Consider the following 23,197-nt stretch of genomic DNA (forward strand, 5'->3'; position numbering starts at 1 on the left):
CACCCGGTTCCACCGGGAGGCCGTGCGCACGCGCCAAGTGGCCGAAATAAGCTCCCGCCTAGCGGATGGGCTGTTTATGAGCTCCGCGGAGGAGACTGCAGAGCCTCATTGCACTTCCAGCGGCCAGCACACTCGCGCACACCACCCGGTTCCACCGGGAGGCCGTGCACACGCGCCACGTGGCCGAAATAAGCTCCCGCCGAGCGGATCGGCTGTTTATAAGCACCGCGGAGGAGACTGCAGAGCCTCATTGCACTTCCAGCGGCCAGCACACTCGCGCACGCCGCCTGGAACAACCGGGAGGCCGTGCGCATGCGCTAAGTGGACGAAATAAGATCCCGCCTAGCGGATCAGCTGTTTATAAGCACCGCGGAGGAGATAGCGGAGCCTCATTGCACTTCCAGCGGCCAGCACACTCGCGCACGCTTCCCGGTTCCACCAGGAGGCCGTGCGCACGCGCCGTGGCCGAAATAAGCTCCCGCCTAGCGAATCGGCTGTTTATGAGCTCCGCGGAGGAGACTGCAGAGCCTCATTGCACTTCCAGCGGCCAGCACACTCGCGCACACCACCCGGTTCCACCGGGAGGCCGTGCACACGCGCCAAGTGGCCGAAATAAGCTCCCGCCTAGCGGATCGGCTGTTTATAAGCACCGCTGAGCAGATCGCGGAGCCTCATTGCACTTCCAGCGGCCAGCACACTCGCGCACGCTTCCCGGTTCCACCGGGAGGCCCTGCGCACGCGCCAAGTGGCCGAAATAAGCTCCCGCCTAGCGGACCGGCTGTTTATAAGCACCGCGGAGGAGACCGCAGAGCCTCATTGCACTTCCAGCGGCAAGCATACTCGCGCACGCCGCCCGGAACAACCGGGAGGCCGTGCGCATGCGCTAAGTGGCCGAAAAAAGATCCCGCCTAGCGGATCGGCTGTTTATAAGCACCGCGGAGGAGATAGCGGAGCCTCATTGCACTTCCAGCGGCCAGCACACTCGCGCACGCTTCCCGGTTCCACCGGGAGAACGTGCGCACGCATTAAGTGGCCGAAATAAGCTCCCGCCTAGCGGACCGGCTGTTTATAAGCACCGCGGAGGAGACCGCAGAGCCTCATTGCACTTCCAGCGGCCAGCACACTCGCACACGCCGCCCGATTCCACCTTGAGGCCGTGCGCACGAGCCAAGTGGCCGAAATAAGCTCCCTTCTAGCGGATTGGCTGTTTATAAGCACCGCGGAGGAGATCGCAGAGCCTCATTGCATTTCCAGCGGCCAGCACACTTGCGCACACCGCCCGGCTCCACCGGGAGGCCGTGCGCACGCGCCGTGGCCGAAATAAGCTCCCGCCTAGCGGATCGGCTGTTTATAAGCACCGCGGAGGAGATCGCGGAGCCTCATTGCACTTCCAGCGGCAAGCACACTCGCGCACGCCGCCCGGAACAACCGGGAGGGGCGCATGCGCCAAGTGGCCGAAATAAGCTCCCGCCTCTCGGAGCGGCTGTTTATAAGCACCGCGGAGGAGTTCGCGGAGCCTGATTGCACTTCCAGCGGCCGGCACACTCGCGCACGCTTCCTGGTTCCACCGGGAGGCCGTGCGCACGCGCCAAGTGGCCGAAATAAGCTCCCGCCTAGCGGATCGGCTGTTTATAAGCACCGCGGAGGAAATCGCGGAGCCTCATTGCACTTCCAGCGGCAAGCACACTCGCGCACGCCGCCCGGAACAACCGGGAGGACGTGCGCATTCGCCAAGTGGCCGAAATAAGCTCCCGCCTCTCGGAGCGGCTGTTTATAAGCACCGCGGAGGAGTTCGCGGAGCCTGATTGCACTTCCAGCGGCCGGCACACTCGCGCACGCTTCCTGGTTCCACCGGGAGGCCGTGCGCACGCGCCAAGTGGCCGAAATAAGCTCCCGCCTAGCGGACCGGCTGTTTATAAGCACCGCGGAGGAGACCGCAGAGCCTCATTGCACTTCCAGCGGCAAGCATACTCGCGCACGCCGCCCGGAAAAACCGGGAGGCCGTGCGCATGCGCCAAGTGGCCGAAATAAGCTCCCGCCTCTCGGAGCGGCTGTTTATAAGCACCGCGGAGGAGTTCGCGGAGCCTGATTGCACTTCCAGCGGCCGGCACACTCGCGCACGCTTCCTGGTTCCACCGGGAGGCCGTGCGCACGCGCCAAGTGGCCGAAATAAGCTCCCGCCTAGCGGACCGGCTGTTTATAAGCACCGCGGAGGAGACCGCAGAGCCTCATTGCACTTCCAGCGGCAAGCATACTCGCGCACGCCGCCCGGAACAACCGGGAGGCCGTGTGCATGCGCTAAGTGGCCGAAATAAGATCCCGCCTAGCGGATCGGCTGTTTATAAGCACCGCGGAGGAGATAGCGGAGCCTCATTGCACTTCCAGCGGCCAGCACACTCGCGCACGCTTCCCGGTTCCACCAGGAGGCCGTGCGCACGCGCCGTGGCCGAAATAAGCTCCCGCCTAGCGAATCGGCTGTTTATGAGCCCGCGTAGGAGACTGCAGAGCCTCATTGCACTTCCAGCGGCCAGCACACTCGCGCACACCACCCGGTTCCACCGGGAGGCCGTGCACACGCGCCAAGTGGCCGAAATAAGCTCCCGCCGAGCGGATCGGCTGTTTATAAGCACCGCTGAGCAGATCGCGGAGCCTCATTGCACTTCCAGCGGCAAGCATACTCGCGCACGCCGCCGGAACAACCGGGAGGCCGTGCGCATGCGCTAAGTGGCCGAAATAAGATCCCGCCTAGCGGATCGACTGTTTATAAGCACTGCGGAGGAGATAGCGGAGCCTCATTGCACTTCCAGCGGCCAGCACACTCGTGCACGCTTCCCGGTTCCACCGGGAGGCCGTGCGCACGCACCAAGTGGCCGAAATAAGCTCCCGCCTAGCGGACCGGCTGTTTATAAGCACCGCGGAGGAGACCGCAGAGCCTCATTGCACTTCCAGCGGCCAGCACACTCGCACACGCCGCCCGATTCCACCTTGAGGCCGTGCGCACGAGCCAAGTGGCCGAAATAAGCTCCCGCCTAGCGGATCGGCTGTTTACAAGCACCGCGGAAGAGATTGCGGAGCCTCATTGCACTTCCAGCGGCCAGCACACTCGCGCACGCTTCCCGGTTCCACCGGGAGGCCGTGCGCACGCTCCAGGTGGACGAAATAAGCTCCCTTCTAGCGGATTGGCTGTTTATAAGCACCGCGGAGGAGACCGCAGAGCCTCATTGCACTTCCAGCGGCAAGCACACTCGCGCACGCCGCCCGGAACAACCGGGAGGACGTGCGCATGCGCCAAGTGGCCGAAATAAGCTCCCGCCTCTCGGAGCGGCTGTTTATAAGCACCGCGGAGGAGTTCGCGGAGCCTGATTGCACTTCCAGCGGCCGGCACACTCGCGCACGCTTCCTGGTTCCACCGGGAGGCCGTGCGCACGCGCCAAGTGGCCGAAATAAGCTCCCGCCTAGCGGACCGGCTGTTTATAAGCACCGCGGAGGAGACCGCAGAGCCTCATTGCACTTCCAGCGGCAAGCATACTCGCGCACGCCGCCCGGAAAAACCGGGAGGCCGTGCGCATGCGCCAAGTGGCCGAAATAAGCTCCCGCCTCTCGGAGCGGCTGTTTATAAGCACCGCGGAGGAGTTCGCGGAGCCTGATTGCACTTCCAGCGGCCGGCACACTCGCGCACGCTTCCTGGTTCCACCGGGAGGCCGTGCGCACGCGCCAAGTGGCCGAAATAAGCTCCCGCCTAGCGGACCGGCTATTTATAAGCACCGCGGAGGAGACCGCAGAGCCTCATTGCACTTCCAGCGGCAAGCATACTCGCGCACGCCGCCCGGAACAACCGGGAGGCCGTGTGCATGCGCTAAGTGGCCGAAATAAGATCCCGCCTAGCGGATCGGCTGTTTATAAGCACCGCGGAGGAGATAGCAGAGCCTCATTGCACTTCCAGCGGCCAGCACACTCGCGCACGCTTCCCGGTTCCACCGGGAGGCCGTGCGCACGCACCAAGATGCCGAAATAAGCTCCCGCCTAGCGGACCGGCTGTTTATAAGCACCGCGGAGGAGACCGCAGAGCCTCATTGCACTTCCAGCGGCCACCACACTCGCACACGCTGCCCGATTCCACCTTGAGGCCGTGCGCACGAGCCAAGTGGCCGAAATAAGCTCCCGCCTAGCGGATCGGCTGTTTATAAGCACCGCGGAGGAGACCGCAGAGCCTCATTGCACTTCCAGCGGCAAGCATACTCGCGCACGCCGCCCGGAACAACCGGGAGGCCGTGCGCATGCGCCAAGTGGCCGAAATAAGCTCCCGCCTCTCGGAGCGGCTGTTTATAAGCACCGCGGAGGAGATCGCAGAGCTTCATTGCACTTCCAGCGGCCAGCACACTCGCACACGCCGCCCGATTCCACCTTGAGGCCGTGCGCACGAGCCAAGTGGCCGAAATAAGCTCCCGCCTAGCGGATCGGCTGTTTATAAGTACTGCGGAGGAGATAGCGGAGCCTCATTGCACTTCCAGCGGCCAACACACTCGTGCACGTCACCCGGTTCCACCGGGAGGCCGTGCGCACGCGCCAAGTGGCCGAAATAAGCTCCCGCCTAGCGGATCGGCTGTTTATGAGCTCCGCGGAGGAGACTGCAGAGCCTCATTGCACTTCCAGCGGCCAGCACACTCGCGCACACCACCCGGTTCCACCGGGAGGCCGTGCACACGCGCCAAGTGGCCGAAATAAGCTCCCGCCGAGCGGATCGGCTGTTTATAAGCACCGCGGAGGAGATCGCGGAGCCTCATTGCACTTCCAGCGGCCAGCACACTCGCGCACGCTTCCCGGTTCCACCGGGAGGCCGTGCGCATGCGCCAGGTGGCCGAAATAAGATCCCGCCTAGCGGATTGGCTGTTTATAAGCACCGCGGAGGAGATCGCAGAGCCTCATTGCACTTCCAGCGGCCAGCACACTCGCGCACACCGCCCGGCTCCACCGGGAGGCCGTGCGCACGCGCCAAGTGGCCGAAATAAGCTCCCGCCTAGCGGAGCCGCTGTTTATAAGCACCGCGGAGGAGATCGCGGAGCCTCATTGCACTTCCAGCGGCAAGCATACTCGCGCACGCCGCCCGGAACAACCGGGAGGCCGTGTGCATGCGCTAAGTGGCCGAAATAAGATCCCGCCTAGCGGATCGGGTGTTTATAAGCACCGCGGAGGAGATAGCAGAGCCTCATTGCACTTCCAGCGGCCAGCACACTCGCGCACGCTTCCCGGTTCCACCGGGAGGCCGTGCGCACGCACCAAGATGCCGAAATAAGCTCCCGCCTAGCGGACCGGCTGTTTATAAGCACCGCGGAGGAGACCGCAGAGCCTCATTGCACTTCCAGCGGCCAGCACACTCGCACACGCCGCCCGATTCCACCTTGAGGCCGTGCGCACGAGCCAAGTGGCCGAAATAAGCTCCCGCCTAGCGGATCGGCTGTTTATAAGCACCGCGGAGGAGACCGCAGAGCCTCATTGCACTTCCAGCGGCAAGCATACTCGCGCACGCCGCCCGGAACAACCGGGAGGCCGTGCGCATGCGCTAAGTGGCCGAAATAAGAACCCTTCTAGCGGATTGGCTGTTTATAAGCACCGCGGAGGAGATCGCAGAGCCTCATTGCACTTCCAGCGGCCAGCACACTCACGCACACCGCCCGGCTCCACCGGGAGGCCGTGCGCACGCGCCGTGGCCGAAATAAGCTCCCGCCTAGCGGATCGGCTGTTTATAAGCACCGCGGAGGAGATCGCGGAGCCTCATTGCACTTCCAGCGGCAAGCACACTCGCGCACGCCGCCCGGAACAACCGGGAGGACGTGCGCATGCGCCAAGTGGCCGAAATAAGCTCCCGCCTACCGGAGCGGCTGTTTATAAGCACCGCAGAGGAGATCGCGGAGCCTCATTGCACTTCCAGCGGCAAGCACACTCGCACACGCCGCCCAACTCCACCGGAAGCCCGTGCGCACGCGCCAAGTGGGCGAAATAAATTCCCGCCTAGCGGATCGGCTGTTTATAAGCACCGCGGAGGAGATCGTGGAGCCTCATTGCACTTCCAGCGGCAAGCACACTCGCGCACGCCGCCCGGAACAACCGGGAGGCCGTGTACATGCGCCAAGTGGCCGAAATAAGCTCCCGCCTAGCGGATCGGCTGTTTATGAGCACCGCGGAGGAGACTGCAGAGCCTCATTGCACTTCCAGCGGCCAGCACACTCGCGCACGCCGCCTGGAACAACCGGGAGGCCGTGCGCATGCGCTAAGTGGACGAAATAAGATCCCGCCTAGCGGATCAGCTGTTTATAAGCACCGCGGAGGAGACCGCAGAGCCTCATTGCACTTCCAGCGGCAAGCATACTCGCGCACGCCGCCCGGAAAAACCGGGAGGCCGTGCGCATGCGCCAAGTGGCCGAAATAAGCTCCCGCCTCTCGGAGCGGCTGTTTATAAGCACCGCGGAGGAGTTCGCGGAGCCTGATGCACTTCCAGCGGCCGGCACACTCGCGCACGCTTCCTGGTTCCACCGGGAGGCCGTGCGCACGCGCCAAGTGGCCGAAATAAGCTCCCGCCTAGCGGACCGGCTGTTTATAAGCACCGCGGAGGAGACCGCAGAGCCTCATTGCACTTCCAGCGGCAAGCATACTCGCGCACGCCGCCCGGAACAACCGGGAGGCCGTGTGCATGCGCTAAGTGGCCGAAATAAGATCCCGCCTAGCGGATCGGCTGTTTATAAGCACCGCGGAGGAGATAGCAGAGCCTCATTGCACTTCCAGCGGCCAGCACACTCGCGCACGCTTCCCGGTTCCACCGGGAGGCCGTGCGCACGCACCAAGATGCCGAAATAAGCTCCCGCCTAGCGGACCGGCTGTTTATAAGCACCGCGGAGGAGACCGCAGAGCCTCATTGCACTTCCAGCGGCCAGCACACTCGCACACGCCGCCCGATTCCACCTTGAGGCCGTGCGCACGAGCCAAGTGGCCGAAATAAGCTCCCGCCTAGCGGATCGGCTGTTTATAAGCACCGCGGAGGAGACCGCAGAGCCTCATTGCACTTCCAGCGGCAAGCATACTCGCGCACGCCGCCCGGAACAACCGGGAGGCCGTGCGCATGCGCCAAGTGGCCGAAATAAGCTCCCGCCTCTCGGAGCGGCTGTTTATAAGCACCGCGGAGGAGATCGCAGAGCTTCATTGCACTTCCAGCGGCCAGCACACTCGCACACGCCGCCCGATTCCACCTTGAGGCCGTGCGCACGAGCCAAGTGGCCGAAATAAGCTCCCGCCTAGCGGATCGGCTGTTTATAAGTACTGCGGAGGAGATAGCGGAGCCTCATTGCACTTCCAGCGGCCAACACACTCGTGCACGTCACCCGGTTCCACCGGGAGGCCGTGCGCACGCGCCAAGTGGCCGAAATAAGCTCCCGCCTAGCGGAGCCGCTGTTTATAAGCACCGCGGAGGAGATCGCGGAGCCTCATTGCACTTCCAGCGGCAAGCACACTCGCACACGCCGCCCAACTCCACCGGAAGGCCGTGCGCACGCGCCAAGTGGCCGAAATAAATTCCTGCCTAGCGGATCGGCAATTATAAGCACCACGGAGGAGATCGCGGAGCCTCATTGCACTTCCAGCGGCCAGCACACTCGCGCACGCTTCCCGGTTCCACCGGGAGGCCGTGCGCATGCGCCAGGTGGCCGAAATAAGATCCCGCCTAGCGGATTGGCTGTTTATAAGCACCGCGGAGGAGATCGCAGAGCCTCATTGCACTTCCAGCGGCCAGCACACTCGCGCACACCGCCCGGCTCCACCGGGAGGCCGTGCGCACGCGCCAAGTGGCCGAAATAAGCTCCCGCCTAGCGGAGCCGCTGTTTATAAGCACCGCGGAGGAGATCGCGGAGCCTCATTGCACTTCCAGCGGCAAGCATACTCGCGCACGCCGCCCGGAACAACCGGGAGGCCGTGTGCATGCGCTAAGTGGCCGAAATAAGATCCCGCCTAGCGGATCGGGTGTTTATAAGCACCGCGGAGGAGATAGCAGAGCCTCATTGCACTTCCAGCGGCCAGCACACTCGCGCACGCTTCCCGGTTCCACCGGGAGGCCGTGCGCACGCACCAAGATGCCGAAATAAGCTCCCGCCTAGCGGACCGGCTGTTTATAAGCACCGCGGAGGAGACCGCAGAGCCTCATTGCACTTCCAGCGGCCAGCACACTCGCACACGCCGCCCGATTCCACCTTGAGGCCGTGCGCACGAGCCAAGTGGCCGAAATAAGCTCCCGCCTAGCGGATCGGCTGTTTATAAGCACCGCGGAGGAGACCGCAGAGCCTCATTGCACTTCCAGCGGCAAGCATACTCGCGCACGCCGCCCGGAACAACCGGGAGGCCGTGCGCATGCGCTAAGTGGCCGAAATAAGAACCCTTCTAGCGGATTGGCTGTTTATAAGCACCGCGGAGGAGATCGCAGAGCCTCATTGCACTTCCAGCGGCCAGCACACTCACGCACACCGCCCGGCTCCACCGGGAGGCCGTGCGCACGCGCCGTTGCCGAAATAAGCTCCCGCCTAGCGGATCGGCTGTTTATAAGCACCGCGGAGGAGATCGCGGAGCCTCATTGCACTTCCAGCGGCAAGCACACTCGCGCACGCCGCCCGGAACAACCGGGAGGGCGTGCGCATGCGCCAAGTGGCCGAAATAAGCTCCCGCCGACCGGAGCGGCTGTTTATAAGCACCGCAGAGGAGATCGCGGAGCCTCATTGCACTTCCAGCGGCAAGCACACTCGCACACGCCGCCCAACTCCACCGGAAGCCCGTGCGCATGCGCCAAGTGGGCGAAATAAATTCCCGCCTAGCGGATCGGCTGTTTATAAGCACCGCGGAGGAGATCGTGGAGCCTCATTGCACTTCCAGCGGCAAGCACATTCGCGCACGCCGCCCGGAACAACCGGGAGGCCGTGTACATGCGCCAAGTGGCCGAAATAAGCTCCCGCCTAGCGGATCGGCTGTTTATGAGCACCGCGGAGGAGACTGCAGAGCCTCATTGCACTTCCAGCGGCCAGCACACTCGCGCACGCCGCCTGGAACAACCGGGAGGCCGTGCGCATGCGCTAAGTGGACGAAATAAGATCCCGCCTAGCGGATCAGCTGTTTATAAGCACCGCGGAGGAGATAGCGGAGCCTCATTGCACTTCCAGCGGCCAGCACACTCGCGCACGCTTCCCGGTTCCACCAGGAGGCCGTGCGCACGCGCCGTGGCCGAAATAAGCTCCCGCCTAGCGAATCGGCTGTTTATGAGCTCCGCGGAGGAGACTCCAGAGCCTCATTGCACTTCCAGCGGCCAGCACACTCGCGCACACCACCCGGTTCCACCGGGAGGCCGTGCACACGCGCCAAGTGGCCGAAATAAGCTCCCGCCGAGCGGATCGGCTGTTTATAAGCACCGCTGAGCAGATCGCGGAGCCTCATTGCACTTCCAGCGGCAAGCATACTCGCGCACGCCGCCGGAACAACCGGGAGGCCGTGCGCATGCGCTAAGTGGCCGAAATAAGATCCCGCCTAGCGGATCGACTGTTTATAAGCACTGCGGAGGAGATAGCGAAGCCTCATTGCACTTCCAGCGGCCAGCACACTCGTGCACGCTTCCCGGTTCCACCGGGAGGCCGTGCGCACGCACCAAGTGGCCGAAATAAGCTCCCGCCTAGCGGACAGGCTGTTTATAAGCACCGCGGAGGAGACCGCAGAGCCTCATTGCACTTCCAGCGGCCAGCACACTCGCACACGCCGCCCGATTCCACCTTGAGGCCGTGCGCACGAGCCAAGTGGCCGAAATAAGCTCCCGCCTAGCGGATCGGCTGTTTACAAGCACCGCGGAAGAGATTGCGGAGCCTCATTGCACTTCCAGCGGCCAGCACACTCGCGCACGCTTCCCGGTTCCACCGGGAGGCCGTGCGCACGCTCCAGGTGGACGAAATAAGCTCCCTTCTAGCGGATTGGCTGTTTATAAGCACCGCGGAGGAGACCGCGGAGCCTCATTGCACTTCCAGCGGCAAGCACACTCGCGCACGCCGCCCGGAACAACCGGGAGGACGTGCGCATGCGCCAAGTGGCCGAAATAAGCTCCCGCCTCTCGGAGCGGCTGTTTATAAGCACCGCGGAGGAGTTCGCGGAGCCTGATTGCACTTCCAGCGGCCGGCACACTCGCGCACGCTTCCTGGTTCCACCGGGAGGCCGTGCGCACGCGCCAAGTGGCCGAAATAAGCTCCCGCCTAGCGGACCGGCTGTTTATAAGCACCGCGGAGGAGACCGCAGAGCCTCATTGCACTTCCAGCGGCAAGCATACTCGCGCACGCCGCCCGGAAAAACCGGGAGGCCGTGCGCATGCGCCAAGTGGCCGAAATAAGCTCCCGCCTCTCGGAGCGGCTGTTTATAAGCACCGCGGAGGAGTTCGCGGAGCCTGATTGCACTTCCAGCGGCCGGCACACTCGCGCACGCTTCCTGGTTCCACCGGGAGGCCGTGCGCACGCGCCAAGTGGCCGAAATAAGCTCCCGCCTAGCGGACCGGCTATTTATAAGCACCGCGGAGGAGACCGCAGAGCCTCATTGCACTTCCAGCGGCAAGCATACTCGCGCACGCCGCCCGGAACAACCGGGAGGCCGTGTGCATGCGCTAAGTGGCCGAAATAAGATCCCGCCTAGCGGATCGGCTGTTTATAAGCACCGCGGAGGAGATAGCGGAGCCTCATTGCACTTCCAGCGGCCAGCACACTCGCGCACGCTTCCCGGTTCCACCAGGAGGCCGTGCGCACGCGCCGTGGCCGAAATAAGCTCCCGCCTAGCGAATCGGCTGTTTATGAGCTCCGCGGAGGAGACTGCAGAGCCTCATTGCACTTCCAGCGGCCAGCACACTCGCACACACCACCCGGTTCCACCGGGAGGCCGTGCACACGCGCCAAGTGGCCGAAATAAGCTCCCGCCGAGCGGATCGGCTGTTTATAAGCACCGCTGAGCAGATCGCGGAGCCTCATTGCACTTCCAGCGGCAAGCATACTCGCGCACGCCGCCGGAACAACCGGGAGGCCGTGCGCATGCGCTAAGTGGCCGAAATAAGATCCCGCCTAGCGGATCGACTGTTTATAAGCACTGCGGAGGAGATAGCGGAGCCTCATTGCACTTCCAGCGGCCAGCACACTCGTGCACGCTTCCCGGTTCCACCGGGAGGCCGTGCGCACGCACCAAGTGGCCGAAATAAGCTCCCGCCTAGCGGACCGGCTGTTTATAAGCACCGCGGAGGAGACCGCAGAGCCTCATTGCACTTCCAGCGGCCAGCACACTCGCACACGCCGCCCGATTCCACCTTGAGGCCGTGCGCACGAGCCAAGTGGCCGAAATAAGCTCCCGCCTAGCGGATCGGCTGTTTACAAGCACCGCGGAAGAGATTGCGGAGCCTCATTGCACTTCCAGCGGCCAGCACACTCGCGCACGCTTCCCGGTTCCACCGGGAGGCCGTGCGCACGCTCCAGGTGGACGAAATAAGCTCCCTTCTAGCGGATTGGCTGTTTATAAGCACCGCGGAGGAGACCGCAGAGCCTCATTGCACTTCCAGCGGCAAGCACACTCGCGCACGCCGCCCGGAACAACCGGGAGGACGTGCGCATGCGCCAAGTGGCCGAAATAAGCTCCCGCCTCTCGGAGCGGCTGTTTATAAGCACCGCGGAGGAGTTCGCGGAGCCTGATTGCACTTCCAGCGGCCGGCACACTCGCGCACGCTTCCTGGTTCCACCGGGAGGCCGTGCGCACGCGCCAAGTGGCCGAAATAAGCTCCCGCCTAGCGGACCGGCTGTTTATAAGCACCGCGGAGGAGACCGCAGAGCCTCATTGCACTTCCAGCGGCAAGCATACTCGCGCACGCCGCCCGGAAAAACCGGGAGGCCGTGCGCATGCGCCAAGTGGCCGAAATAAGCTCCCGCCTCTCGGAGCGGCTGTTTATAAGCACCGCGGAGGAGTTCGCGGAGCCTGATTGCACTTCCAGCGGCCGGCACACTCGCGCACGCTTCCTGGTTCCACCGGGAGGCCGTGCGCACGCGCCAAGTGGCCGAAATAAGCTCCCGCCTAGCGGACCGGCTGTTTATAAGCACCGCGGAGGAGACCGCAGAGCCTCATTGCACTTCCAGCGGCCACCACACTCGCACACGCTGCCCGATTCCACCTTGAGGCCGTGCGCACGAGCCAAGTGGCCGAAATAAGCTCCCGCCTAGCGGATCGGCTGTTTATAAGCACCGCGGAGGAGACCGCAGAGCCTCATTGCACTTCCAGCGGCAAGCATACTCGCGCACGCCGCCCGGAACAACCGGGAGGCCGTGCGCATGCGCCAAGTGGCCGAAATAAGCTCCCGCCTCTCGGAGCGGCTGTTTATAAGCACCGCGGAGGAGATCGCAGAGCTTCATTGCACTTCCAGCGGCCAGCACACTCGCACACGCCGCCCGATTCCACCTTGAGGCCGTGCGCACGAGCCAAGTGGCCGAAATAAGCTCCCGCCTAGCGGATCGGCTGTTTATAAGTACTGCGGAGGAGATAGCGGAGCCTCATTGCACTTCCAGCGGCCAACACACTCGTGCACGTCACCCGGTTCCACCGGGAGGCCGTGCGCACGCGCCAAGTGGCCGAAATAAGCTCCCGCCTAGCGGATCGGCTGTTTATGAGCTCCGCGGAGGAGACTGCAGAGCCTCATTGCACTTCCAGCGGCCAGCACACTCGCGCACACCACCCGGTTCCACCGGGAGGCCGTGCACACGCGCCAAGTGGCCGAAATAAGCTCCCGCCGAGCGGATCGGCTGTTTATAAGCACCGCGGAGGAGATCGCGGAGCCTCATTGCACTTCCAGCGGCCAGCACACTCGCGCACGCTTCCCGGTTCCACCGGGAGGCCGTGCGCATGCGCCAGGTGGCCGAAATAAGATCCCGCCTAGCGGATTGGCTGTTTATAAGCACCGCGGAGGAGATCGCAGAGCCTCATTGCACTTCCAGCGGCCAGCACACTCGCGCACACCGCCCGGCTCCACCGGGAGGCCGTGCGCACGCGCCAAGTGGCCGAAATAAGCTCCCGCCTAGCGGAGCCGCTGTTTATAAGCACCGCGGAGGAGATCGCGGAGCCTCATTGCACTTCCAGCGGCAAGCATACTCGCGCACGCCGCCCGGAACAACCGGGAGGCCGTGTGCATGCGCTAAGTGGCCGAAATAAGATCCCGCCTAGCGGATCGGGTGTTTATAAGCACCGCGGAGGAGATAGCAGAGCCTCATTGCACTTCCAGCGGCCAGCACACTCGCGCACGCTTCCCGGTTCCACCGGGAGGCCGTGCGCACGCACCAAGATGCCGAAATAAGCTCCCGCCTAGCGGACCGGCTGTTTATAAGCACCGCGGAGGAGACCGCAGAGCCTCATTGCACTTCCAGCGGCCAGCACACTCGCACACGCCGCCCGATTCCACCTTGAGGCCGTGCGCACGAGCCAAGTGGCCGAAATAAGCTCCCGCCTAGCGGATCGGCTGTTTATAAGCACCGCGGAGGAGACCGCAGAGCCTCATTGCACTTCCAGCGGCAAGCATACTCGCGCACGCCGCCCGGAACAACCGGGAGGCCGTGCGCATGCGCTAAGTGGCCGAAATAAGAACCCTTCTAGCGGATTGGCTGTTTATAAGCACCGCGGAGGAGATCGCAGAGCCTCATTGCACTTCCAGCGGCCAGCACACTCACGCACACCGCCCGGCTCCACCGGGAGGCCGTGCGCACGCGCCGTGGCCGAAATAAGCTCCCGCCTATCGGATCGGCTGTTTATAAGCACCGCGGAGGAGATCGCGGAGCCTCATTGCACTTCCAGCGGCAAGCACACTCGCGCACGCCGCCCGGAACAACCGGGAGGACGTGCGCATGCGCCAAGTGGCCGAAATAAGCTCCCGCCTACCGGAGCGGCTGTTTATAAGCACCGCAGAGGAGATCGCGGAGCCTCATTGCACTTCCAGCGGCAAGCACACTCGCACACGCCGCCCAACTCCACCGGAAGCCCGTGCGCACGCGCCAAGTGGGCGAAATAAATTCCCGCCTAGCGGATCGGCTGTTTATAAGCACCGCGGAGGAGATCGTGGAGCCTCATTGCACTTCCAGCGGCAAGCACACTCGCGCACGCCGCCCGGAACAACCGGGAGGCCGTGTACATGCGCCAAGTGGCCGAAATAAGCTCCCGCCTAGCGGATCGGCTGTTTATGAGCACCGCGGAGGAGACTGCAGAGCCTCATTGCACTTCCAGCGGCCAGCACACTCGCGCACGCCGCCTGGAACAACCGGGAGGCCGTGCGCATGCGCTAAGTGGACGAAATAAGATCCCGCCTAGCGGATCAGCTGTTTATAAGCACCGCGGAGGAGACCGCAGACCCTCATTGCACTTCCAGCGGCAAGCATACTCGCGCACGCCGCCCGGAAAAACCGGGAGGCCGTGCGCATGCGCCAAGTGGCCGAAATAAGCTCCCGCCTCTCGGAGCGGCTGTTTATAAGCACCGCGGAGGAGTTCGCGGAGCCTGATGCACTTCCAGCGGCCGGCACACTCGCGCACGCTTCCTGGTTCCACCGGGAGGCCGTGCGCACGCGCCAAGTGGCCGAAATAAGCTCCCGCCTAGCGGACCGGCTGTTTATAAGCACCGCGGAGGAGACCGCAGAGCCTCATTGCACTTCCAGCGGCAAGCATACTCGCGCACGCCGCCCGGAACAACCGGGAGGCCGTGTGCATGCGCTAAGTGGCCGAAATAAGATCCCGCCTAGCGGATCGGCTGTTTATAAGCACCGCGGAGGAGACAGCAGAGCCTCATTGCACTTCCAGCGGCCAGCACACTCGCGCACGCTTCCCGGTTCCACCGGGAGGCCGTGCGCACGCACCAAGATGCCGAAATAAGCTCCCGCCTAGCGGACCGGCTGTTTATAAGCACCGCGGAGGAGACCGCAGAGCCTCATTGCACTTCCAGCGGCCAGCACACTCGCACACGCTGCCCGATTCCACCTTGAGGCCGTGCGCACGAGCCAAGTGGCCGAAATAAGCTCCCGCCTAGCGGATCGGCTGTTTATAAGCACCGCGGAGGAGACCGCAGAGCCTCATTGCACTTCCAGCGGCAAGCATACTCGCGCACGCCGCCCGGAACAACCGGGAGGCCGTGCGCATGCGCCAAGTGGCCGAAATAAGCTCCCGCCTCTCGGAGCGGCTGTTTATAAGCACCGCGGAGGAGATCGCAGAGCTTCATTGCACTTCCAGCGGCCAGCACACTCGCACACGCCGCCCGATTCCACCTTGAGGCCGTGCGCACGAGCCAAGTGGCCGAAATAAGCTCCCGCCTAGCGGATCGGCTGTTTATAAGTACTGCGGAGGAGATAGCGGAGCCTCATTGCACTTCCAGCGGCCAACACACTCGTGCACGTCACCCGGTTCCACCGGGAGGCCGTGCGCACGCGCCAAGTGGCCGAAATAAGCTCCCGCCTAGCGGATCGGCTGTTTATGAGCTCCGCGGAGGAGACTGCAGAGCCTCATTGCACTTCCAGCGGCCAGCACACTCGCGCACACCACCCGGTTCCACCGGGAGGCCGTGCACACGCGCCAAGTGGCCGAAATAAGCTCCCGCCGAGCGGATCGGCTGTTTATAAGCACCGCTGAGCAGATCGCGGAGCCTCATTGCACTTCCAGCGGCCAGCACACTCGCGCACGCTTCCCGGTTCCACCGGGAGGCCCTGCGCACGCGCCAAGTGGCCGAAATAAGCTCCCGCCTAGCGGACCGGCTGTTTATAAGCACCGCGGAGGAGACCGCAGAGCCTCATTGCACTTCCAGCGGCAAGCATACTCGCGCACGCCGCCCGGAACAACCGGGAGGCCGTGCGCATGCGCTAAGTGGCCGAAAAAAGATCCCGCCTAGCGGATCGGCTGTTTATAAGCACCGCGGAGGAGATAGCGGAGCCTCATTGCACTTCCAGCGGCCAGCACACTCGCGCACGCTTCCCGGTTCCACCGGGAGAACGTGCGCACGCACCAAGTGGCCGAAATAAGCTCCCGCCTAGCGGACCGGCTGTTTATAAGCACCGCGGAGGAGACCGCAGAGCCTCATTGCACTTCCAGCGGCCAGCACACTCGCACACGCCGCCCGATTCCACCTTGAGGCCGTGCGCAAGAGCCAAGTGGCCGAAATAAGCTCCCTTCTAGCGGATTGGCTGTTTATAAGCACCGCGGAGGAGATCGCAGAGCCTCATTGCACTTCCAGCGGCCAGCACACTCGCGCACACCGCCCGGCTCCACCGGGAGGCCGTGCGCACGCGCCAAGTGGCCGAAATAAAAACCCTTCTAGCGGATTGGCTGTTTATAAGCACCGCGGAGGAGATCGCGGAGCCTCATTGCACTTCCAGCGGCCAGCACACTCGCGCACACCGCCCGGCTCCACCGGGAGGCCGTGCGCACGCGCCAAGTGGCCGAAATAAGCTCCCGCCTAGCGGAGCCGCTGTTTATAAGCACCGCGGAGGAGATCGCGGAGCCTCATTGCACTTCCAGCGGCAAGCACACTCGCACACGCCGCCCAACTCCACCGGATGGCCGTGCGCACGCGCCAAGTGGCCGAAATAAATTCCTGCCTAGCGGATCGGCAATTATAAGCACCACGGAGGAGATCGCGGAGCCTCATTGCAATTCCAGCGGCCAGCACACTCGCGCACACCACCCGGTTCCAACGGGAGGCCGTGCACACGCGCCAAGTGGCCGAAATAAGCTCCCGCCGAGCGGATCGGCTGTTTATAAGCACCGCGGAGGAGATCGCGGAGCCTCATTGCACTTCCAGCGGCAAGCATACTCGCGCACGCCGCCCGGAACAACCGGGAGGCCGTGTGCATGCGCTAAGTGGCCGAAATAAGATCCCGCCTAGCGGATCGGCTGTTTATAAGCACCGCGGAGGAGATAGCAGAGCCTCATTGCACTTCCAGCGGCCAGCACACTCGCGCACGCTTCCCGGTTCCACCGGGAGGCCGTGCGCACGCACCAAGATGCCGAAATAAGCTCCCGCCTAGCGGACCGGCTGTTTATAAGCACCGCGGAGGAGACCGCAGAGCCTCATTGCACTTCCAGCGGCCAGCACACTCGCACACGCCGCCCGATTCCACCTTGAGGCCGTGCGCACGAGCCAAGTGGCCGAAATAAGCTCCCGCCTAGCGGATCGGCTGTTTATAAGCACCGCGGAGGAGACCGCAGAGCCTCATTGCACTTCCAGCGGCAAGCATACTCGCGCACGCCGCCCGGAACAACCGGGAGGCCGTGCGCATGCGCTAAGTGGCCGAAATAAAAACCCTTCTAGCGGATTGGCTGTTTATAAGCACCGCGGAGGAGATCGCAGAGCCTCATTGCACTTCCAGCGGCCAGCACACTCACGCACACCGCCCGGCTCCACCGGGAGGCCGTGCGCACGCGCCGTGGCCGAAATAAGCTCCCGCCTAGCGTATCGGCTGTTTATAAGCACCGCGGAGGAGATCGCGGAGCCTCATTGCACTTCCAGCGGCAAGCACACTCGCGCACGCCGCCCGGAACAACCGGGAGGACGTGCGCATGCGCCAAGTGGCCGAAATAAGCTCCCGCCTACCGGAGCGGCTGTTTATAAGCACCGCAGAGGAGATCGCGGAGCCTCATTGCACTTCCAGCGGCAAGCACACTCGCACACGCCGCCCAACTCCACCGGAAGCCCGTGCGCACGCGCCAAGTGGGCGAAATAAATTCCCGCCTAGCGGATCGGCTGTTTATAAGCACCGCGGAGGAGATCGCGGAGCCTCATTGCACTTCCAGCGGCAAGCACACTCGCGCACGCCGCCCGGAACAACCGGGAGGCTGTGTACATGCGCCAAGTGGCCGAAATAAGCTCCCGCCTAGCGGATCGGCTGTTTATGAGCACCGCGGAGGAGACTGCAGAGCCTCATTGCACTTCCAGCGGCCAGCACACTCGCGCACGCCGCCTGGAACAACCGGGAGGCCGTGCGCATGCGCTAAGTGGACGAAATAAGATCCCGCCTAGCGGATCAGCTGTTTATAAGCACCGCGGAGGAGATAGCGGAGCCTCATTGCACTTCCAGCGGCCAGCACACTCGCGCACGCTTCCCGGTTCCACCAGGAGGCCGTGCGCACGCGCCGTGGCCGAAATAAGCTCCCGCCTAGCGAATCGGCTGTTTATGAGCTCCGCGGAGGAGACTGCAGAGCCTCATTGCACTTCCAGCGGCCAGCACACTCGCGCACACCACCCGGTTCCACCGGGAGGCCGTGCACACGCGCCAAGTGGCCGAAATAAGCTCCCGCCGAGCGGATCGGCTGTTTATAAGCACCGCTGAGCAGATCGCGGAGCCTCATTGCACTTCCAGCGGCAAGCATACTCGCGCACGCCGCCGGAACAACCGGGAGGCCGTGCGCATGCGCTAAGTGGCCGAAATAAGATCCCGCCTAGCGGATCGACTGTTTATAAGCACTGCGGAGGAGATAGCGGAGCCTCATTGCACTTCCAGCGGCCAGCACACTCGTGCACGCTTCCCGGTTCCACCGGGAGGCCGTGCGCACGCACCAAGTGGCCGAAATAAGCTCCCGCCTAGCGGACCGGCTGTTTCTAAGCACCGCGGAGGAGACCGCAGAGCCTCATTGCACTTCCAGCGGCCAGCACACTCGCACACGCCGCCCGATTCCACCTTGAGGCCGTGCGCACGAGCCAAGTGGCCGAAATAAGCTCCCGCCTAGCGGATCGGCTGTTTACAAGCACCGCGGAAGAGATTGCGGAGCCTCATTGCACTTCCAGCGGCCAGCACACTCGCGCACGCTTCCCGGTTCCACCGGGAGGCCGTGCGCACGCTCCAGGTGGACGAAATAAGCTCCCTTCTAGCGGATTGGCTGTTTATAAGCACCGCGGAGGAGACGGCAGAGCCTCATTGCACTTCCAGCGGCAAGCACACTCGCGCACGCCGCCCGGAACAACCGGGAGGACGTGCGCATGCGCCAAGTGGCCGAAATAAGCTCCCGCCTCTCGGAGCGGCTGTTTATAAGCACCGCGGAGGAGTTCGCGGAGCCTGATTGCACTTCCAGCGGCCGGCACACTCGCGCACGCTTCCTGGTTCCACCGGGAGGCCGTGCGCACGCGCCAAGTGGCCGAAATAAGCTCCCGCCTAGCGGACCGGCTGTTTATAAGCACCGCGGAGGAGACCGCAGAGCCTCATTGCACTTCCAGCGGCAAGCATACTCGCGCACGCCGCCCGGAAAAACCGGGAGGCCGTGCGCATGCGCCAAGTGGCCGAAATAAGCTCCCGCCTCTCGGAGCGGCTGTTTATAAGCACCGCGGAGGAGTTCGCGGAGCCTGATTGCACTTCCAGCGGCCGGCACACTCGCGCACGCTTCCTGGTTCCACCGGGAGGCCGTGCGCACGCGCCAAGTGGCCGAAATAAGCTCCCGCCTAGCGGACCGGCTATTTATAAGCACCGCGGAGGAGACCGCAGAGCCTCATTGCACTTCCAGCGGCAAGCATACTCGCGCACGCCGCCCGGAACAACCGGGAGGCCGTGTGCATGCGCTAAGTGGCCGAAATAAGATCCCGCCTAGCGGATCGGCTGTTTATAAGCACCGCGGAGGAGATAGCAGAGCCTCATTGCACTTCCAGCGGCCAGCACACTCGCGCACGCTTCCCGGTTCCACCGGGAGGCCGTGCGCACGCACCAAGATGCCGAAATAAGCTCCCGCCTAGCGGACCGGCTGTTTATAAGCACCGCGGAGGAGACCGCAGAGCCTCATTGCACTTCCAGCGGCCAGCACACTCGCACACGCTGCCCGATTCCACCTTGAGGCCGTGCGCACGAGCCAAGTGGCCGAAATAAGCTCCCGCCTAGCGGATCGGCTGTTTATAAGCACCGCGGAGGAGACCGCAGAGCCTCATTGCACTTCCAGCGGCAAGCATACTCGCGCACGCCGCCCGGAACAACCGGGAGGCCGTGCGCATGCGCCAAGTGGCCGAAATAAGCTCCCGCCTCTCGGAGCGGCTGTTTATAAGCACCGCGGAGGAGATCGCAGAGCTTCATTGCACTTCCAGCGGCCAGCACACTCGCACACGCCGCCCGATTCCACCTTGAGGCCGTGCGCACGAGCCAAGTGGCCGAAATAAGCTCCCGCCTAGCGGATCGGCTGTTTATAAGTACTGCGGAGGAGATAGCGGAGCCTCATTGCACTTCCAGCGGCCAACACACTCGTGCACGTCACCCGGTTCCACCGGGAGGCCGTGCGCACGCGCCAAGTGGCCGAAATAAGCTCCCGCCTAGCGGATCGGCTGTTTATGAGCTCCGCGGAGGAGACTGCAGAGCCTCATTGCACTTCCAGCGGCCAGCACACTCGCGCACACCACCCGGTTCCACCGGGAGGCCGTGCACACGCGCCAAGTGGCCGAAATAAGCTCCCGCCGAGCGGATCGGCTGTTTATAAGCACCGCGGAGGAGATCGCGGAGCCTCATTGCACTTCCAGCGGCCAGCACACTCGCGCACGCTTCCCGGTTCCACCGGGAGGCCGTGCGCATGCGCCAGGTGGCCGAAATAAGATCCCGCCTAGCGGATTGGCTGTTTATAAGCACCGCGGAGGAGATCGCAGAGCCTCATTGCACTTCCAGCGGCCAGCACACTCGCGCACACCGCCCGGCTCCACCGGGAGGCCGTGCGCACGCGCCAAGTGGCCGAAATAAGCTCCCGCCTAGCGGAGCCGCTGTTTATAAGCACCGCGGAGGAGATCGCGGAGCCTCATTGCACTTCCAGCGGCAAGCATACTCGCGCACGCCGCCCGGAACAACCGGGAGGCCGTGTGCATGCGCTAAGTGGCCGAAATAAGATCCCGCCTAGCGGATCGGGTGTTTATAAGCACCGCGGAGGAGATAGCAGAGCCTCATTGCACTTCCAGCGGCCAGCACACTCGCGCACGCTTCCCGGTTCCACCGGGAGGCCGTGCGCACGCACCAAGATGCCGAAATAAGCTCCCGCCTAGCGGACCGGCTGTTTATAAGCACCGCGGAGGAGACCGCAGAGCCTCATTGCACTTCCAGCGGCCAGCACACTCGCACACGCCGCCCGATTCCACCTTGAGGCCGTGCGCACGAGCCAAGTGGCCGAAATAAGCTCCCGCCTAGCGGATCGGCTGTTTATAAGCACCGCGGAGGAGACCGCAGAGCCTCATTGCACTTCCAGCGGCAAGCATACTCGCGCACGCCGCCCGGAACAACCGGGAGGCCGTGCGCATGCGCTAAGTGGCCGAAATAAGAACCCTTCTAGCGGATTGGCTGTTTATAAGCACCGCGGAGGAGATCGCAGAGCCTCATTGCACTTCCAGCGGCCAGCACACTCACGCACACCGCCCGGCTCCACCGGGAGGCCGTGCGCACGCGCCGTTGCCGAAATAAGCTCCCGCCTAGCGGATCGGCTGTTTATAAGCACCGCGGAGGAGATCGCGGAGCCTCATTGCACTTCCAGCGGCAAGCACACTCGCGCACGCCGCCCGGAACAACCGGGAGGACGTGCGCATGCGCCAAGTGGCCGAAATAAGCTCCCGCCGACCGGAGCGGCTGTTTATAAGCACCGCAGAGGAGATCGCGGAGCCTCATTGCACTTCCAGCGGCAAGCACACTCGCACACGCCGCCCAACTCCACCGGAAGCCCGTGCGCACGCGCCAAGTGGGCGAAATAAATTCCCGCCTAGCGGATCGGCTGTTTATAAGCACCGCGGAGGAGATCGTGGAGCCTCATTGCACTTCCAGCGGCAAGCACATTCGCGCACGCCGCCCGGAACAACCGGGAGGCCGTGTACATGCGCCAAGTGGCCGAAATAAGCTCCCGCCTAGCGGATCGGCTGTTTATGAGCACCGCGGAGGAGACTGCAGAGCCTCATTGCACTTCCAGCGGCCAGCACACTCGCGCACGCCGCCTGGAACAACCGGGAGGCCGTGCGCATGCGCTAAGTGGACGAAATAAGATCCCGCCTAGCGGATCAGCTGTTTATAAGCACCGCGGAGGAGATAGCGGAGCCTCATTGCACTTCCAGCGGCCAGCACACTCGCGCACGCTTCCCGGTTCCACCAGGAGGCCGTGCGCACGCGCCGTGGCCGAAATAAGCTCCCGCCTAGCGAATCGGCTGTTTATGAGCTCCGCGGAGGAGACTCCAGAGCCTCATTGCACTTCCAGCGGCCAGCACACTCGCGCACACCAACCGGTTCCACCGGGAGGCCGTGCACACGCGCCAAGTGGCCGAAATAAGCTCCCGCCGAGCGGATCGGCTGTTTATAAGCACCGCTGAGCAGATCGCGGAGCCTCATTGCACTTCCAGCGGCAAGCATACTCGCGCACGCCGCCGGAACAACCGGGAGGCCGTGCGCATGCGCTAAGTGGACGAAATAAGATCCCGCCTAGCGGATCGGCTGTTTATAAGCACCGCGGAGGAGATAGCGGAGCCTCATTGCACTTCCAGCGGCCAGCACACTCGCGCACGCTTCCCGGTTCCACCGGGAGGCCGTGCGCACGCACCAAGTGGCCGAAATGAGCTCCCGCCGAGCGGACCGGCTGTTTATAAGCACCGCGGAGGAGACCGCAGAGCCTCATTGCACTTCCAGCGGCCAGCACACTCGCACACGCCGCCCGATTCCACCTTGAGGCCGTGCGCACGAGCCAAGTGGCCGAAATAAGCTCCCGCCTAGCGGATCGGCTGTTTACAAGCACCGCGGAGGAGATTGCGGAGCCTCATTGCACTTCCAGCGGCCAGCACACTCGCGCACGCTTCCCGGTTCCACCGGGAGGCCGTGCGCACGCGCCAGGTGGCCGAAATAAGCTCCCGCCTAGCGGATCGGCTGTTTATAAGCACCGCGGAGGAGATCGCGGAGCCTCATTGCACTTCCAGCGGCAAGCACACTCGCGCACGCCGCCCGGAACAACCGGGAGGACATGCGCATGCGCCAAGTGGCCGAAATAAGCTCCCGCCTCTCGGAGCGGCTGTTTATAAGCACCGCGGAGGAGTTCGCGGAGCCTGATTGCACTTCCAGCGGCCGGCACACTCGCGCACGCTTCCTGGTTCCACCGGGAGGCCGTGCGCACGCGCCAAGTGGCCGAAATAAGCTCCCGCCTAGCGGACCGGCTGTTTATAAGCACCGCG

The sequence above is a fragment of the Syngnathus floridae genome, chromosome 22 (genome assembly GCF_059516105.1).
Source record: "Syngnathus floridae isolate MCC-2025c chromosome 22, RoL_Sflo_1.0, whole genome shotgun sequence".
In the NCBI taxonomy this organism is placed as follows: Eukaryota; Metazoa; Chordata; class Actinopteri; order Syngnathiformes; family Syngnathidae; genus Syngnathus; species Syngnathus floridae.